Consider the following 13,825-nt stretch of genomic DNA (forward strand, 5'->3'; position numbering starts at 1 on the left):
GCTGGAGTGCAGTGACACAATCTCAGTTCACTGCAGCCTCCTCCTCCCAGGTTCAAGTGATTGTTGTGCCTCAGCCTCCCAAGTAGCTGGGACTATAGGCATGTGCCACCATGCTCAGCTAATTTTTGTATTTTTTGTAAAGACAGATTTTTACCATGTTGGCCAGGGTGGTCTGGAACTCCTGACCTCAAGTGATCTGCCCACCTTAGCCTCCCAAAGTGCTGAGATTACAGATGTGAGCCACCTGGCCAATAATTGATATTTTTATTTATTATTTTTTTGAGATGGAGTCTCACTCTGTTGCCCAGGCTGGAGTGCAGTGGGGTAATCTCGGTTCACTGCAACCTCCGCCTCCTGGCTTCAAGCGATTCTTCTGCCTCAGCCTCCTGAGTAGCTGGGATTACAGGTGTGTGCCACCAGACCCAGCTAATTTTTGTATTTTTAGTAGAGACAGGGTTTCGCCATGTTGGCCAGGCTGGTCTTGAACTCCTGACCTCAGGTGATCTGCCTGCTTTGGCCTCCCAAAGTGCTGGGATTACAAGCATGAGGCACCGCACCTGGCCTTTATTCTCTTTTTATTCTTACCTTAGAATCACAAGATGGTAGTGCAGGAAGAGTATACAGTATTTAACTATTTCTGCCTTATTTGAAAGATAAAATATCTGGAGCCTGAGAGAATCAGTGAATTATTACAGGTCACTCCTTTGTTACTGATCAAGATAAGAGTTTATTCCGGGCGCAGTGGCTCACACCTGTATCCCAGCACTTTGAGAGGCCGAGGCAGGTGGATCACCTGAGATCAGGAGTTCGAGACCAGCCTGGCCAACATGGGGAAACCCCGTCTCTACTAAAAATACAAAAAATTAGCTGGGCGTGGTGGCAGGTGCCTACAATCTCAGCTCCTCGAAAGGCTGGGGCAGGAGAATCGCTTGAACCTGGGAGGTGGAGGTTGCAGTGAGTTGAGATCGTGCCACTGCATGCCAGCCTGGGCAACAAAGCGAGACTTTGTTTCAAAAAAAGAAAGTTTCGTGGTTTCTTTATTCCTTTGCACAGCTGAAACAAGTCTTATCAAAAGAGTATGAAACTGTAATGAAATTCGAACAAATACTAAAAAATCTTTTTTTTTTTTTTTTTTTTTTTTTGAGGCGGAGTCTTCACTCTGTCGCCCAGGCTGGAGTGCAGTGGCACCATCTCGGCTCACTGCAAGCTCCGCCTCCCGGGTTCACGCCATTCTCCTGCCTCAGCCTCCGGAGTAGCTGGGACTACAGGCGCCCGCCACCGCGCCCGGCTAATTTTTTGTATTTTAGTAGAGACGGGGTTTCACCGTGTTAGCCAGGATGGTCTCGATCTACTGACCTCGTGATCTGCCCGCCTCGGCCTCCCAAAGTGCAGGGATTACAGGCGTGAGCCACCGCGCCCGGCCTAAAAAATCTTGTACTGAAGCATTCATTCTCTTTTTTAGAGTTTCTGTAAATTGTTCAACAATATTCCCAGTATTATATTCATAGGAAAACAGATAAACAGTACAACCTGAGTGTTTCCTACCACATCAGTTTTAATGAAGACACTTTTATATTAGGATCCTGTCATTTATAAATTGTTTGTATTTTAAATTTTTTTGTGTCTTAGTGACATAAATTGTTAATCATTGGGATACATGTGTTTACTTTCACCCAGTGAAAAATTGCATGTCTAAGCTCAACACAATCTGGTCATAGAGATGTCTCCACATTGTTCAAATGGTCTCTTCTGTGTAGCATTTTAGGAAGTTGGATCCAGGAGCAGCAAGGTGGGCCAGATTTCTCCTAACTTTATTCTTAGCTCCTGTTTCCCAGCATTACCTTTACATTTTCCCAAGACCAGTAGAAAATGAACAAATCCCAGGTGAGTTGTTTAGTTGTTATTATCAGCTTTATTTATAATGCATTGTATGAGGCTTTTAAGGGTCATTAGAATGGAAATATAGAAATCAACAGGAAAATAGACAATAGCAGACTGATAGCATGATTTAATATATAGGTAAGTACAAGTTTTATGGTCTTTCATAGTTATCAAAATTGAGCTGTAAATTTGAATATTTTTGATAGCCATTGCACAAGGCAGACATCTGTCACATGATTTATATTTCCATAAAGAAAAACAGTATTATGAATGGGGCATGAAAACTTCCTGGCAGTGAGTCTGAAATTGTTCTCTTTTTGCACTCTGGATGGGCCATGAAGTGTACAACCTTCCAATAACTTCAATAAAAGAAATTCAGCCTCTTTCAGTAGTTCTTCAGTGGGAACAAAGGACTCAAGAGCTTTGAGAAAACTCAGTGAATATAGGTTTTCAGAGAATCAAAATATTGTAGTCTGGTATAGTATGTAGATTAGTAGAGTAACCACTAGCCATATGTGGATATTGAAATATAATTAAAATCTGTTTCATAAGTCACATAGTAACATTTTAAGTGCTTAGTTGCCACATGTGGCTAGTGGCTACCAAGTTGGACAGCACTGCTCTAAGCCATTTTCTGGTGTTGCTGCTTGATACAGGGAAAAAATATAGAGTATCTGGAGGAAGAAATCAAGTGCATCTTCAGACTATTTCAGTAAATGATTTTTTTCCCCATTTAGGTGTATTTATGGGGTAGTATAGACAGTTCGCAGTTACACTCTCTGGCATTTGTGCCTGTAATTCTATTTCACATTTCAGACCTTTCTGAACAAACCAGAAGAGGTAAAGGAACTGAGAAAGTGTGATTTACGGTATAAATTGAAATGGATATATTATGTTCAAATATTAATATAATAGTTGATAAACCAAGATTCAGAGCAAAACCAAAATACATTACAAAAAGTATGAATGGCTGAATTTCTTATCCAAGACAGACTATCATACCGGGTTTAAAAAACCAGAATACAGCCATATTGTTTCTTAAAAACATGCTTTTAAGAAATCTAAAAGGCTGGGCGGGGTGGCTCACACCTGTAATCCCAGCACTTTGGGAGGCCAAGGTAGGCAGACACCTGAGGTTGGGAGTTTGAGACCAGCCTGACCAACATGGAAAAACCTCGTCTCCACTAAAAGTACAAAATTAGCTGGGCGTGGTGGTGCATGCCTGTAATCCCAACTACTCGGGAGGCTGAGGCAGGAGAATCGCTTGAACCTAGGAGGTAGAGGTTGTGGTGAGCCGAGATTGCGCCATTGCACTACAGCCTGGGCAACAAGAGTGAAACTGCTTCTCAAAAAAAAAAAGAAAAAAAAAAAAAAATCTAAGAGATGAAGGAAGGAAAGCAAAGAAATGGGAAAAATGTTTTTGGCAAAAGCAATTAAAAGGCAAATAAGAGCACCTTTATTTATATCAAAGTGGAACTTGTACCCATAATGGTATGAAAATAGATATCACACAATGATAAATAGCAAAATTAGACAAGAGGATAAAAGTCATCTTTTTATGTAGCCAAATAGAAAAGCAGCTGCTACCTTGGTTATTGAAAACTATTAAGAGAGGCAAAAACCTCTTTCAGCTTATAACAGATCAAAGAGGTTAAAAATAAGGCAAGATAGCTAACTATCCTGTATTCTACCCAATGGAATATTTTACTCTTCAAGGAAAAATTGCAAAGATTGAAGAGATAATCATACCTAAAATTCAGTGGTATTTATTCTGTGTCAGATGGTTTTCTAAATATCTTAAATTTATATAATCTAATCTCAACAGCAAACGTGTAACATAGATATCATTGTTTTCCCAAAATAAAACTGAAGTAAAAAGATTAAGTGCCGTGCCTATTATGGGATCTAGGTCAACAAATTTTTCATCCCTCTTTTTTCATCATTACATCATATTCTGGTCACTAAGAACATTTTTTTGTTGTTTTTTTGATACAGAGTCTTGCTCTATCACCCAGGCTGGAGCGCAGTGGCATGATCTCAGCTCGCTGCAACCTCCACCTTTCAGAATCAAGCGATTCTCCTGTCTCAACCTCCCGATTAGCTGGGATTACAGGCGCGTGCCACCATGCCTGGCTAATTTTTTGTATTTTTAAATGAGATGAGGTTTCATTGTGTTAGCCAGGATGGTCTAGATCTCCTGACCTCGTGATCTGTCCACCTCGGCCTCCCAAAGTGCAGGGATTAGAGGCGTGAATCACCGTGCCTGGCCCAGAAAAATTTTTTTCTTTTTTTTTTTGAGATGGAGTTTTGCGCTTGTTGCCCAGGCTGGAGTACAATGGCGTGATCTCCGCTCACTGCAGCCTCCGCCTCCTGGGTTCAGGCAATTCTGCCTCATCCTCCCAAGTAGCTGGGATTACAGGCGTGTGCCACCACGCCTGGCTAATTTTTTGTATTTTTAGTAGAGACAGGGTTTCGCTGTGTTAGCCAGGATAGTTTCCATCTTCCGACCTCAGGTAATCCCCCCGCCTGGGCCTCCCAAAGTACTGGGATTACAGACGTGAGCAACTGTGCCTGGCCCGAACATTTTTAATACTAAAAAATCGAAATTTGTTAAGAAGTAGAATTTTGAGGCCAGGCGCGGGCCCACGCCTGTATTCCCAGCACTTTCGGAGGCCAAGGTGGGCGGATCACCTGAGGTCAGGAGTTCGAGACCAGCCTGGCCGACTTGGCAAAACCCCGCCTCTACCAAAACTACAAAAAAAAAAAAAAAAAAAAAAAAAAAAGTCCGGCGTGGTGGCGGGCGCCTGTAGTCCCAGCTACTCAGGCTGAGGCAGGAGAATTGTTTAAGCCGGGAGGCGGAGTTTGGAGTGAGCCAAGATGGCTCTACTGCACTCCAGCCTGGGTGACAGAGCAAAACCCTGTCTCGAAAAAAAAAAAAAAAAAAAAAGAATTTCAAGATAATACATCCTTAATTGTGTGCTTTAAAACTGAAAGGAATAGATAGATTACTTATGATATATAATCATAAAATAAGTCATCCCTTAAATAAAACTTTGGACTTAAGATAAATCCAAATTATTAATTATCTGGAATAAATCGTAAGGCGAATACATGACAACTTTAGGGCAACAAGTAAATTTATTGCAGAATACTGTAACTTACTTTTAAAACTAAACTGAAAATAATTATGAATTATATATTTGCTCAAATAAACTGGAAAAAAAGCAAAGCAGGACAAGGTTAGGATAAAATCATAAATGAATATAATTAAAACATAATAAGGAGCAAAGCTAAATGTAAAACTAAAAGCAGTTTGTTGCAACTGGTCATAAAAGTGATTAAATCTAAAATTGGCATTAATAAGGAAGCAAGGTAATAAAGCAAAAATATAAACAACTTTGAGAAAGTACACCTAATAGCAAAATCTTGTAACACAACAAACAAAAATCACAAAAAATATAGGGAGACTACATCGAGGATTATACCAAAGAATAAATACAGCATGTTCTATTAGAATATCCTCTCCATGAAAGTAGTAATTTTGATCACAACAATCTTTCCAACACTGTAACAGCAGATGCTCAATATATATTCACTGAATAAATGACTGACCAAATAGGGTGTATATCAAATAACGTATGGCTTCTTCAACAATAAGAAACTTACAGGAGGCCGAGAGTGGTTGCTTACTCCTGTAATCCTAGTACTTTGGGAGGATGAGGTGAGAGGATCACTTGAGGCCAGGAGTTTGAGACCAGCCTGGGCAACATGGCAAAATCCTGTCTCTACAAAAAAATATGAAAAAATTAGCTGGGTATGGTGGCCTATGCCTGTAGTCCTGGCTACTTGGAAGAATCACCTGAACCCATGAGGTCAATGCTGTGGTGAACAGCGATCACGCCAGCCCAGGCGACAGAGACAGACCCTGGCTCAAAAAGAAAAACCAAAACAGAAACACTCCCCAACTTCTTGGAGATACTACATCAACACATTTAACTTGAATACAGAATAATTATATGAAAGTCACTAGGCTGGGTGCAGTGGCTCATGCCAAGGTGGGAGGATTGCTTGAGGCCAGGAGTTCAAGACCAACCTGGCCAACATAGACTCCATCTCTAAAAAAGTGAAAAAAACTTAAAAAGTCACTAGCTAACAGGTAATTAGATACACGTTTATTTATTTATTTTTATTTATTTGTTTTTTGAGATGGAGTCTCGCTCTGTCACCCTGGCTGGAGTGTAATGGTACGATCTCAGCTCACTGCAATCTCTGTCTCCTGGGTTCAAGCAATTCCCATGTCTCAGCCTCCTGAGTAGCTGAGATTATAGCCGCCGGCCACCACGCCCAGCTAATTTTTGTATTTTCAGTAGAGACAAGGCTTTACCATGTTGGCCAGGCTGAGCTTGAACCCCTGACCTCAGCTGATCTGCTCGCCTCCACCTCCAAAGTGCTGGGATTACAGGCGTGAGCCACCACGCCTGGCCTAGATACAAATGTTAAACATGTTAGCCAATAACAAGTTGCAAATAGAAATGGAAGAAAAATGGGAATACTTGTAATGTCAAAAATGAAAAATTAGACATAAATTTAGTTTCATTGAGAAAAGTACATTGGAGCAAAGTCCTGAAGGAGGAATCATAAAAAATACTAAATCCAATAGAAGGCTTAAAAAGAGAAAAAAGATCAAAGAACAGCTGGAACAAGAAGAAAGATAGAAACAAATAGGTTATAGACTTAGTCACATCAGTATTCATGTTACATATAAATGCCCCAAATATCCAAAGGCAGATATTGCCAAATTGGATTTTAAAAAAAGCAATGCCCATTTATATACTATAGACAAGAAGCTCATATTCATATAAAGACAGAAATAGCATAAAAGTAGAAGGATTGAGGCCAGCGTGGTGGCTCATGCCTGTAATCCCAGCACTTTGGGAGGCCAAGGCAGGCGGATCTCTCGAAGTCAGAGGTTTGAGACCAGCATGGCCAACATGATGAAGCCCCATCTCTACTAAAAGTACAAAAAAATTAGCGGGGCATGGTGGCGGGCACCTGTAATCCCAGCTACTTGGGAGGCTGAGGCCAGAGAATCTCTTGAACCCGGGAGGCAGAGGTTGCGGTGAACCAACATTGAGCCATTGCGCTCCAGCCTGGGCACAGAGCAAGACTCCGTCTCCAAAAAAAAAAAAAAAAGTAGAAGGATTGTACAAGGTATACCATGCTAACACTAATCAAATTGATATGCCAAGCTAACACTAAACAGACAGATTTCTCTTTTTTTTTTCTTTGAGACCGAGTCTTGCTCTCTTGCCCAGGCTGGAGTGCAAGGGTGCCATCTCGGCTCATGGAAACCTCCACCTGCCAGGTTCAAGCGATTCTCCTGCCTCAGCCTCCCCAGTAGCTGGGATTACAGGCAGCCACCACCATGGCCAGCTAATTTTGGTATTTTTAGTAGAAACGGGGTTTCACCATATTGGCCAGGCTGGTCTCGAACTGCTGACCTTGTGATCTGGCTGTCTTGGCCTCCCAAAGTGCTGGGATTACAGGCATGAGCCACCGAGCCTGGCCTAAACAGACAGACTTCGTATCAGATTAAATATCAGACAGGATATTTCAAAACAGAGCATTACAAGTTGAGTATCCCCAACCTGAAACCTGAAATGCTTTGAAACTTTTTGAGCACTGACATGATGCTCAAAATAAATGTTCAGAGGAGCATTTCAGATTTCAGATTTTTGCATTAGGGATGCTGAAGCTGTTTACAAGTAGAAGGCAAATATTCCAAAATCTGAAAAGATTCAAAATCTGAAACACTTCTGGTCCCAAGCATTTCGGATAAGGGATAGTCAATCAACCTGTATCAGGGCTAAAAAGAAACATATAATGATAAACAAGTCAAGAGGACACAAAAATCCTAAATGCTTATCTACCTTGTAGTTCTATAACTTTTGCTTATTTGTCTTGTAGTTCTATAAAAATCCTAAATGCTTATCTCCCTTTTAGTTGTATATATTCTTCAAAATATTCTTCAAAATATGTGAAACAAAAAGTTACAGAACTGCAAGGAAAAGTAGACAGTTGCACAATTATAGTCAGAGACTTTAAAATCCTTAGTAACTGATAGAACAAATAGAAAACTCTGGACCGGGTGCGGTGGCTCACACTTGTAATCCCAGCACTTTGGGAGGCTGAGATAAGTGGATCACCTGAGGTCAGGAGTTCAAGACCAGGCTGGTCAACACGGTGAAATCCCGTCTCTACTAAAAAAAATACAAAAAATTAGCCAGATGTGGTGGCATGTGCCTGTAATCCCAGCTACTCAGGAGGCTGAAGCAGGAAAATCACTTGAACCCAAGAGGCAGAAGTTGCAGTGAGCCGAGATTGTGCCATTGCACTCCAGCCTGGGCAACAAGAACAAAACTCTGTCTCAAAAAAAAAAAAAAAAAAAAAAAAAAAGAAAAGAAAAGAAAAGGAAAAGAAAAGAAAAATCTGTAAGGGTATACAATATCTAAGGAAAACTATCAACACAACTAACTTGACCTAACATTATTACTACACACTATAACAGAATATACATTATTTTCATGTGCACCTAGGATATTTACCAAGACAGATCACATTCTGGGCCATAAAACAAATCTTGATAAGTATTAAAGGATTCAAGTCATGCAAAATAGGTTCTCTGACCACAGTGGGATTAAATTAGAAATCAGTAATAGAAAGCTATGGAAAAATAACCAATCATTTGGAAACTAACACACTTCTAAATCACCCATAGGATACAGTCAAAATTGAAATGGAAATTGTAAAGTATTTTGAACTGACTGAAAATGAAAGTGCAACATATGAAAATTAGTGATATGTACTAAATAGTATTTAGAATTTATAGCAGGCCAGGCACTGTGGCTGATGCCTGTAATCCCAGAACTTTGGGAGGCTGAGGCAGACAGATCACTTGAGGTCAGGAGTTCGAGACCAGCCTGTCCAACATGGTGTAAACCCCGTCTCTACTAAAAATATAAAAATTAGCCAAGTGTAGTGGCGGGTGCTTGTAGTCCCAAGCTACTCGGGAGGCTGAGGCAGGAGAATTGCTTGAATCTGGGAGGTGGAGGTTGCAGAGAGCCGAGATCGCGTCGTTGTGCTACAGCTTGGGCAACAAGAGCGAAACTCCATACTGCCCCCCCACCTCCCCCCAAAAAACCCGAAAGAATTTATAGCATTAAATACTTGTTAGTAAATAATTTCATTTCAGATCTATTTTTTGTAAACAACATATGGCAAGATATTCAAATAAATATATTTGAATATAACATAATAAAATATACCGTTGACTCTTGAACGACACGGGTTTGCACTATGTGGGTCCTCTTACACATAGATTTTCTTCCATCTCTGCCACCCGTGAGATGGCAAGACCAACCCTTCCTCTTCCTCCTCCACCTCCTTAGCCTACTCCACGTGAAGATAATGAAGATAAAGACCTTTATGATGATCCAGTTCCACTTAATTAATAGTAAATATATTTTCTTTTTCTTACGATTTTGTTAATAGCATTTCTTTAGCTTACTTTATTGTAAGAATATAGTATGTAATACTTATACCAAGTATGTATTAATTGACTGTTTATGTTATTGGCAAAGCATCTGATCAACAGTAGGCTACTAGTAGTTATTTTGACTGCGAGGGATAGGGGCAGTGGCAGTGCCTCTAACCCCTGAATTTTTCTTTTTCTTTTCTTTTTTTTTGAGATGGAGTGTCACTCTGTCACCCAGGCTGGAGCACAGTGGCGTGATCTTGGCTCACCACAACCTCTGCCTCCCAGGTTCAAGTGATTCTCCTGCCTCAGCCTCCTGAGCAGCTGGGACTATAGGCATGCCCCACCATGCCCAGCTAATTTTTATATTTTTAGTAGAGACAGGATTTCACCATGTTGGCCAGGCTGATCTCAAACTCCTGACCATAAGTATTCTGACCGCCTTGGCCTCTCAATGTGCTGGGATTACAGGTGTGAGCCACCACACCTGGCCAAGATCTGTTATTTCTTACTCCGTCTCCCCTCTTCAGCTTCCTCTTACCTAGACTGGATTGGCAGCTTGTTAGTGTTTCTGTAGCACTTTCCTTGCAGAGATTACATGGGCCCTGCCCATTTCAATACATCTGGTTTTGGGCCCATTATATGAAAGATTATGTATAGGATTCCCAAATTGCAATTCTTTTTCTAAAATTCCATTGTCTTTTTTGTTCTACTACTGCAGAGGAGAAAGCTGAAGCTAGGATACCTCTCTTTCCTGTGTAGTCAGCTCTTCTTTCATCTGGAACTTGTGAGATTTTGTCCTTGTCATTCAGAATTATATAAATGTATGTGTCAGTGTGCCTTTTACATTAACTCTAGGTTGGTATTTTTCTATTCTTTCAATTGTTTAGATATTTCATTCCACTCTTCTTACTTATGTGGATTTTGAGAATTTTGCTGTAATTCTTTTCCTTTTTTTCTAGTGTTCTCCTCCCCTCCTACCCCCTGGTGGGTTCTTTTAAGATTTTCTCTTTGTCTTTGATTTTAAGATTTTCTCTTTGTCTTTGATTTTCTTTGAACGTGATATGTCTAATTGTGTGTTGTTTTTATTTTTCTTGGTCCTTGGTGTTTTCTGAGCTTTCTGGATCTGTCATTAGTTTTGGGATGTTTTGGCCATTATTACTTCAGATATTTCTTCTTCATTCTCACTTGCTTTTCTTTTTGGTATTTTAATTATGAGTATGTTATACCTTTTGATGTTGTTCTACAGTTCTTAGGATTTTTTTGTTTTTGTTTTTGTTTTTTTTTTTTGAGACAGTCTTACTCTGTCCCCCAGGCTGCAGTGCAGCAGTGCGATCTCGGCTCACTGCCACCTCCACCTCCCAAGTTCAAGCTATTCTCTTGCCTCAGCCTCCCAACTAGCTGGGATTACAGGTGTGTGCCACCATGCCCAGTTAATTTTTGTATTTTTAGTAGAGATGGGGTTTCACCAGTTTGCCAAGCTGGTCTGGGGCTCCTGACCTCAAAAGATCCACTCGCCTCGGCCTCCCAAAGTGCTGGGATTACAGGCATGAGCCACCACTCCTGGCCTTTTTTTTTTTTTTTTTTGAGACGGAGTTTCGCTCTTGTTGCCCAGGCTGGAATGCAATGGCGCAATCTCGGCTCACCGCAAACTCCGCCTCCCAGGTTCAAGCGATTCTCCTGCCTTGGCCTCCCTAGTAGCTGGGATTACAGGCATGCGCCACCACGCCCGGCTAATTTTGTATTTTTAGTAGAGATGGGGTTTCACCATGTTAGCCAGGCTGAACTCGAACTCCTGACCTCATGATCCGCCTACCTTGACCTCCCAAAGTGCTGGGATTACAGGCATAAGCCACCGCGCCCGGCCTTTTTTTTTTTTTTAATGCTATTTCTCTTCACATTTCACTCTGGGAAGTTTCTGTTGACCTATCTTGACCTATTTTCCCTCCTTTGCTAGTTCTGAGAGTGGATCTTTCTTGGATTTTCTCCATAAGAAATTGGTGAGGTTCCTAGAGGGGAGCTCCATGAATGTTTGTACCCTACTAAGACTGTTGTTCCCAGGAGTTTCTCACATTCAGCCTCTAGCAGTTTTCATATTAAACATTTAAGTGCCCCTACCAATTTATGGCTCTGGTAGCATCTGCTCCAGGTAAGCAGATCTTGGCTGTGACTCTGGATGTACCAGCCTCTCCACATTTTAAGGCGTCGGTTTGACTTGCAACCTCAATTTTTGATGAGTTCAAGGAAAGTCATTGACTTTGTCTAGTTTTTCTTGTTGTAAGGATGTAAGTGACAACTTCTAGGCTTTTTATAAGTCAGAGCTGAAACCAAAGTGTTTTTCATTAATTCTGATCTCTTTTATTAATGTATCTTTCAATATAAAGACCCAAATCTTTAAACTCAAAATATCTTAGTTTTTTTTTTTTAATTTTGTTTTTTTTTTTTTTTTTTGAGATGGAGTCTGATCTTGGTTCACTGCAACCTCTGCCTCCTGGGTTCAAGCGAATCTCCTGCCTCAGCCTCCCGAGTAGCTGGGATTACAGGTGTGCACCGCCATACCCAGCTAATTTTTGTATTTTTAGTAGAGATACGATTTCACCATGTTGGCCAGGCTGGTCTGGAACTCCTGATCTCAAGTAATCTGCCCACCCCGGCATCCCAAAGTGCTGGGATTACAGGCGTGTGAGCCATGGTGCCCGACCTTAATTAGCTTTGGATTAATTCTCTTCCATCTGTTCCTTTAATTTCCTGGAACTCTTAATATTTACATGTTGGGGCCTCTGGTTATGTCAGCCAAACCACTGTCTTTGTGTACTAATTACTTAGCTTGGACTTAGTTTCTCAGGATTTTGGTTTATTTTAAATGGGGATAGTCATTGCTTTTTTCATTTTCGTTTTGGGGATAATGTCTCACTTTGTTTCCCAGGCTGGAGTGCAGCAACATGATCACAACTCACTGTGGCCTCGACCTCCTTGGCACAAATGATCTTCCTGCCTCAACCTCTTCAATAGCCAGGACAGCCATACCTAGCTAATTTTTTCAACTTTTTGTAGAGGTGGAGTCCTTCTATGTTGTCCAGGCTGGTCTTGACCTCCTGGGCACAAGCAGTCTCCCCATCTCAGCCTCTCAAAGTGCTGAGGTTACAGGCACGAGCTGCTACGCATGGCTATTGTCCTTTTCATGAGCAAGGCAGTATCTTTCCTGAGTCTTTGACAGACAGGCTGTCTCTTGAGCAGGTGACACCCAACAGACAGTAAGGGACAAGTCAGTTTGTACTTTTGCTGGTGACAAATCAGTTGGAAAACTTACTCTTAGATTCTGAGGAAAGAAGGTTTGGATCTGCTTGTGTACTTGGCAGTCTCTATCTTCTGTTCTTTGTTTTAGGAGATTTTTACAATTTTTTCATACACAGCAGGTCCTTGAATAACTTCATTTGGTTCAGTGTGATTTCCACCAATGTCATTTCATTATAATGTTGATGAGGAAAAAGATCAATTCCTGGTTGAGGACCATTTACTGTATAGAGTTTACATGTTCTCCTAATGTCCACGTGGGTTTTTCCCAGCTATCCCAGTTTCCTCCCACATCCCAAAGATGTACAGGTTAGGCCAATTGGTGTGTCTAGATTGTTCCAGTCTGAGTGAGTGTGGACAGGTATGTGAGTGTGCCTTGCGATGGGATGGTGTTCTGTCCAGGGTGGGTTCCTGCCTTGTGCCCTGAGCTGCCAGGAGAGGCTCTGGCCACCTGAGACCCTGATCTGGAATAAGGAGGCTGGAAAATGAATGAATAAATCCAAATTATTATAAAATACAAATCTGTAACGTATGCAATAATCATACAGATGCACAACAGCAGATGACGTGGCATGAAAGTACTCAGGGAGCTGGTCACATTTGTGATTGTTTTTGAACTTTGTGGTTGGGGGAGGTGCTTTTATGATTTTTGCTTTGTAAACACTTATTACTTGTTTTAACCTATCACTTCTATGACCACTATCACTCACTGGTTTACCAAAAATCAGGTAATTATACTTCTTGTTTTTTATATTTTTAAAATTTATTTTTTTCTGTGGGCAGCCATCTTGAGGAGCGCTGGGCTGGGCCCCAGGGGGTTGCTGGCTGTTTTTCTTGTTTTTATTAATCTTTCTTAAATGTATGTATAGTTCACATTTATTTCAATGCTTTAAGTGTATTGAGTCTTTATTTAGAAATTTTATGATAGTTTTGTGACCAGAAATATGCCATAAGAACTTAACTCTTGTTTATATCAACTAGCCTGTGGTAAAATTGGTTTCCTTATATGCCATTTGGCTTAATTGCAATTTCTAAGAACCTGTTAACGACGATAAATGAGGACTTATTGTACATACATTAATATTGTATTTCATGCCTTCAATTGAGAGGTTTGAT

Source organism: Macaca mulatta, chromosome 9 (assembly GCF_049350105.2).
Source record: "Macaca mulatta isolate MMU2019108-1 chromosome 9, T2T-MMU8v2.0, whole genome shotgun sequence".
Lineage (NCBI taxonomy): Eukaryota > Metazoa > Chordata > Mammalia > Primates > Cercopithecidae > Macaca > Macaca mulatta.